The sequence below is a fragment of the Ovis aries genome, chromosome 3 (genome assembly GCF_016772045.2).
Source record: "Ovis aries strain OAR_USU_Benz2616 breed Rambouillet chromosome 3, ARS-UI_Ramb_v3.0, whole genome shotgun sequence".
Taxonomy (NCBI): domain Eukaryota; kingdom Metazoa; phylum Chordata; class Mammalia; order Artiodactyla; family Bovidae; genus Ovis; species Ovis aries.
The window spans coordinates 103,430,802-103,436,801 of NC_056056.1; the positions used below are offsets into that span (position 1 = coordinate 103,430,802).

At 57.2% G+C, this 6,000-nt stretch overlaps 1 protein-coding gene across 11 annotated transcripts in view; it reads right to left on the reverse strand.

The window, feature by feature from the left end:
• Window positions 1–5,353, reverse strand: part of LOC101112639 (tyrosine-protein kinase ZAP-70) — a 31,887-nt gene extending 26,534 nt beyond the window's left edge. For 4 of the 11 annotated variants that reach the window (XM_042246468.2, XM_027967082.3, XM_042246467.2 and 1 more), the window contains exons 1-2: window positions 5,231–5,353; window positions 4,907–4,995 (exon numbers count right to left, since the gene is read on the reverse strand). The gene's annotated coding sequence lies outside the window, so the exon portion shown is untranslated. Of the gene's footprint in view, window positions 1–1,531; window positions 1,630–4,906; window positions 4,996–5,230 lie in introns of all 11 variants that reach the window. The other 7 variants (XM_042246462.2, XM_042246464.2, XM_012173813.5 and 4 more) reach the window with 5 other exon arrangements.
• Between the last annotated feature and the right edge of the window lie 647 nt (window positions 5,354–6,000).

The following is a 6,000-nucleotide window of genomic DNA, read 5'->3' on the forward strand; positions in this document are numbered from 1 at the left end:
AGGGACCAACTGCATTTTGAAAAGTTGTGGGGAGCATATTTGCATATTAAAGGCCCTGAGAAGACCTGCCAGGAAGGACCCTTTTTAGCTTTGTTTAATCCCCACACCTAATGAGAAAAGCCCACTCATTGGAAAAGACCTTGATGCTAGGAAGGAAAGATTGAAAGCAAAAGAAGAGGGAGGCAGAGGATGAGATGGTTGCACAGCATCTATGACTCAAGGGACATGAATCTGAGCAAACTCCAGGAGACGGTAGAGGACAGGGAAGCCTGGTGTGTTGTAGTCCATGGGGCTGCAAAGAGTCAGACATGACTTAGAGACTGACCAAGGACAACAATCCCCACACCCAAGTAGCAGAGCCTGGAAGCACTACTGTCGCTCTGAGCCTCCAAAGCCCCAGTTAAATGTCTACCTTGAGACACGAGGGGGGAGACTGAGGGCATCAGGCTGCCAACAGAATGAGATGATCCAACTGGACTTGGCAGGGAGGCAGTGGGCAGTGGCAGCAGTCAGGTCGGGAGGCCCTGTGTGCCACCCACAGCCCGGCATCAACAGCGTTCCCACCCACAGCGCTGCTGGAATGGAGGCACAGCCCCAGCTGCCCAGGCCGCCTCTCATGGACCCCAGTCCTCTGCCCGAGACGCCACGTCCCCCCGAAGCCACATTCCCTGCCTCCCAGTCCACAGGCCAACAACAGAGGCAGCACAGACATCTGTCAACTAGCGAAACGCCAACTTTGTCGCATCCCGCGTCCCCAGGACAGTGGTGAGCACCGTGCCGGGGATGGCGACAGGCTCCTTCTCTTTTTCTGACACCATGGCATGCGATCTGATCATGGGATCACAGGTCTCTGGGTAGCAGCAGTGTGGATCTGAGTGGGGAGATACACTCGCCGAGACCCACCTGGAAGACAGGGCCAGAGACGGTGCCCAGTGCTGGGGGGCTGTGAGGACCCCATGAGGCAAGGCTTGCCCAGCGCTGAGCACGGGCCCAGCCCACTCGTCCTATAGCCTCCTTTTCTGCTTGCAGCCCTCCAGGACTCCCGCCTCACTCAGGCTGAAAGCCCAGGTCCCTACAGCAGCCCCAGAGGCCATGCACAATCTGCCCTGCCAGCTTCCTGTCCTCACTCACTCCCCACCAGCCACACCGGCTTCCTTACGTTACTTGTTGAGAAAACTGGAGAAACTGGGCCTGGTCCAACCTCAGAGCCTTAGCACCAGCTGTTCCCTCTGCCTGAACACCATTCCCTCAGCCTCTGTCACGTCATTCGGGTCTCAACCTCCAAGAGGCCCTCCCTGACCTCTCTCTAAAACCACCTCCCCTTCTCTGTCACTGACCCAGTGTCACTGCTCTTTGCCACTGAAATTGGGATGTTCTATCAGCTTGTTGACACAAGGCCTGTGTCCCCTGCCAGCATGTAAGCCTGAGGAAAGTGGAGACTGTCTTATCTCCTGCCTGGGCCAACCAGGCACAGAGTAGGTACCCAATAAACTTTGGTGGTGGGCAGAGGCTACCCTCTGACACCAGGTACCTGAGATGGTATGTGGCCCGCTGTGGTGGGCGGGGACACCTCTGCAGGTTCTTGGAGCTCGGCAGTCTGATGAAGGAGGAGAGGCGATGGGGGCTTCCCTAGGAGAGAAGAGGGAACGGCGGACCTAGAGGCCTCCTTCACTAACGGAGGGTGGAAGAGGAGGGGACCCATTGGAGTAGACTTTGCACAGGCTGTTCCCTCTGCCTGGAACAGCTTGCACACTCAGCCACTAAGTCGTGTCTGAGTCTTTGTGACTCCATGCACTGTAGCCCGCCAGGCTCCTCTGTCCATGGGATTCTCCAGGCAAGAGCACTGGAGTGGGCTGCCATTTCCTCCTTCAGGGGATCTTCCCGACCCAGGGATCAAAGCCACATCTCTTGGGTCTCCTGCACTGGCAAGTGAATTCTTTACCACTGAATCACCTGGGAAGCCACCCACATGTTTCTCCTAGCCACGGGCCTCAGGTCCCCTCAGCTGTCCCTTCCACGCAGAGATGTTCCATGATCCCCGCCTCTTTCCCTCGCTGAGTCACCTACTCTGTCCTCCCAGGGCCCCATCCTCCCGCATCATAGCCCTGATGGCCATGTATGATCAGTGTCTCCGTCTGCCCCACAATCTCTGACCAGCCCGAGCTCCCCAAGGCAGAGCCTACACCCGTCTGGTTTTCACTGTAGCTCCCACTGCCTCCCAACGAATATTGTCAAATCAGCAACAATGACAGTGGCCTGTGTGCTGAAGACTTTATGACACCTCTTCTAAGCATGATCTGTTTAATCTCACCCTCACTTATCCCCATTCCTCAGCTAAAAAATCTGAGGCTTGGGGAGGGTAATGTCATGTTCAGAGTCATGTGGCCTAAGAGTGGCAGTCAGGATTTGAACCCAGCAGCCAGCACTAGCCACTCCAGTGCATGGCCATAAGGAAAGCGGCATCCGCCGCTCTGAGCTGGGTCTCCAGGGCTCCCACGCGTGCCTGGCCCAGGTGTTGCTGCACTCTGAGCTGCCTATGACCGTCAGGGTGCAGAGTGCTGGGCTGCTGCAGGGTCGGACGCAGGTCCTCAGACCTCAAACAGACTGTCTGTTGACTGACTAACAATGCCCCAAGGCCAGCTCTCCACCACCACCACCACGTCCCACCAGCTCCAACCTCTGCCGCCAGGGTTCTCAGGGCTGTTGTGACCAGAGCAAGGAGCTAGCCTTCTCTGGGTGTCAGGCTCTGTGACTGTAAAAGGGAGATGGGAAAAAGCTTAGGGGATGGAAAAGGTGGGAGGAGTCGGGACGACAGAGCCTGGCTGCGAGATCTCATGCTATCCGTGCACTGCAGCGCGTTTAGCAGCATCCCTGGCCTCTGTCTTACTAGATGCCAGTAACACCCACCGAGTCGGGACCAAAAATGTCTCCAGATGGCATTGAATGTTCCCAGTGGGGATGGGGGAGGCAAAATTGGCTCCAATTAAGAAGCACTTCCTTGGGACTTCCCTGGTGGTCCAGGGGTTAAGAATCCACCTGCCAGTTCAGGAGACACATGTTCAGGTCATCTCCTGGTCCAGGAGAATCCCACATGCTGTGGGGCAACGAAGCCCATGGGCCACAACTACTAAGCCTGTGGGCTGCATCTACTGAGCCCCCGTGCCCTGGAGCCATGCTGCACGACAGGAGATGCCGCCACGGCAAGAAACCCCCATAAGCCCCACCCCACAGCTAGAGTGTGGCCCCCAACTGCACAACTAGAGAAAGCCTGAGAACAGCAGTGAAGATCTAGTGCAGCCAAACAGAGAAATGGATAAATTTTTTAAAAATAGTGTTTGAAAAAAAAGAAGCACTTCCTTGACCCTATGCTCTGGGAGGGGTGGGGAGCAGCCAGCATGGAAAAGGCTGGTTGCTGCAGCCCCTTAGGAGACCCTCCAGGAGCCACGAGACCACCCTGAGCTAGTGATAAGAATAAAGACCGTAACATTCTGCGTACACAGCACCGCCAGCACGGCAGGCACTCGAGAGCAATTCAGTCGCCTAATCCTGACGGGAACACTGCGGGTGGAGAATTCGTGGGTTTGGGACGTGAAGGAGGGACAGAGAAGGAACTAGCCGAAGGCCGCCCGGCGCACACACAGTACGGGTGGCAGAGTCGGGCCCTGAATCGGCTTCCTGGCTCCAGAGTGCACACGAAACGCCCTCCGTCTGGGCCACCTGCCTGCCCAGCATGGCTGCCCGTCCCTGACAAGGCTGGAGGCCAGGCAGCAGCAGGAAAAAGAACTGGCAGGAGAAGAGCCCCCTGCGGGTGACACCCAAGGACTTGCTCTCAGAGGACGCGGGCCCTAGTCTCTCAGCAAAGCTTTATTAAGCACCTACGGTGTGCTGGCTGCCCCGGCTGAGACAACAGTAACAAAGTTCGGGGACTTTCCTGGTGGTCCAGTGGTTAGGAATTGGCCTTGCAATGCAGCAGACACAGGTTCAATCCCTGGTCTGGGAACTAAGACTCCCACACAAGCCCCCACGCTGCCACTGCTGAGCCCGCTTGCTCTACAGCCCGAGAGCCACAACTAGTCTGTGCTCCGCAGTGAGCGATCCCACCTGAAGCATCGCAATCTCGAGCGCCTGCTGCAACTAACACCGGAGGCAGCCAAGTAAATAAACAAATATTAAAAAAAAGAAAGTTCCAAAGCTCATCTTGTGCTGCTCACCACACGAACCCCTGTTCCTTCCTGCCAAGACCCTACCCTGCCTGGGACAGCTTTCCCAACCTCTCACCCAACAGTCAGGAGCCAAAGAGCCAAGCACATACTAGGCACCAAAATTTGCTTCTGCATTTAAAAGATGGGCAAACTGAGGTTCAGAGAGGCCAAGCAATTTGCCAAGGACACACATCAGCTGAGCAGGATTCAAGCTGTTTACTCCTTCACCTCTGCCTCCCCTTTAACCTGAGCTGCCTACCAGTGGTTGGAGGCTGCCCTGGGCCCCCTCACAGAAACCATCCAGCATTTGGATGTTTCGGTTCACAGCCCCGTTGATGCGCCCTCATATTCCTGAGCCTGGGGACAGAGCACATGTTCGCTTTCTCTGGACATTTCTCTGCTTCCTGGAACTAACGTTGTCTCACTGATGGGGCCCTGCAGGAGGCTAGGGACTGAGCTGGCATCTGTGGGGCCGCTGGATACACACGTCCACGGCCACTCAGCTGGCGCTCTGGAGAGAGACCTCTTTCCCTCAGGATGGTCACAGGCCACGTCTGCTTCCTTCTCCCATGGGACGCCACCCACGAGAGCCCCACAGCCCTTCTGGTACTCCAGTTCCTCCTGACTCTCTCCTCCTTCCTCCACCAGACCCAGGCCACCCCTAGAGATGGCGGCTAGCTGCTTCTTCATCCAGAATGACTTACCTGGGGATGTGCTGATGGATGCCAAGGCCCGGGCCACGTACAAGGTGTCAGGTCGCAAAGGCACCAGACAACTGGTTCTAGATGAAGAACTGGGGTCCGAGAAACCGCTTTGGGCTTCTCTGCAGCCCGAGCCCCCAGCCTGGGCCCCCACCAGCTAACCACCCCCTCATACACCCTGGCCAGGTGTAAAGAGGTCATACCCCACTAGGGTTTCTCACTCAGGTCGGGGGGTGTGGAACCTGAGTCCCCCTCTCCCAGCTGCCCCGGGAGGCCCTGCAGTCGGAGGCCGTGCTGGACACAGAAGGCCAGAGGACAGCCACTCACCTAGATGCCCCAGAAGATCAGCACGCCCAAGCGGGGCAGGGACGGGCCCGGAAGGCCTGGTGTGCTCTTGGAAGCCCCTTTCTGTGAAACTCGGCTTATTTCCTTGATGCGCAAATAGGAAATGGGGCCGTGTTTGAAGTTTACGTCAAAGTCACAAAGTGCTGTGTTCAAGGAAAATCGCGAGGCCACGTGCTCCGGGGAGGGCAGAGGGCGCTTCCCGGGCCAAGCAGGGCCCACCCAGCAGTGGGAGGAATGGGGCGAGCCACAGGCAGGCCTACACTAGCAGGATGCGTCCAACAGCATCCCCCAAACCTGGGGAGGGGGAGAGGGGGAGGCTGTGTGCTGGAGAAGCCAAGGGGCAGGGGCAATGGGAAGGGGATCCCCCAGACTCGCTAGAAACTAGAAAGCCCTTACTTTCCCCTCCCGAGGGGGTGTGGACCTGGGGCCTGACCATGGCTGAACTGCTCACATGAGTTATTTATTCCACAAGCAGGTGAAAGCTGGAGAGAAGAGAAACCTAAGAATTAGGTCCAGACTGCAAAGGTTCAGAGCACTTCCTTTGTGCTATCCATCAGGCCAACAGCGACGGCCCTGTCCCTGCCCTCAGATGGCTCACAGGCTCAAGGAGGGGGCAGCTGAGTCCCCAGGGAGGCCAGAGCTGGGAGGGCAGAAACTAGACAGTGCGTGCGCACAGGGGAGCCCGAGGCAGCCCAGTGCTGGGGACAGACTCTAAGAGGGATCGGCTGTGTTGTCAAGGCTGGGAGATGGTG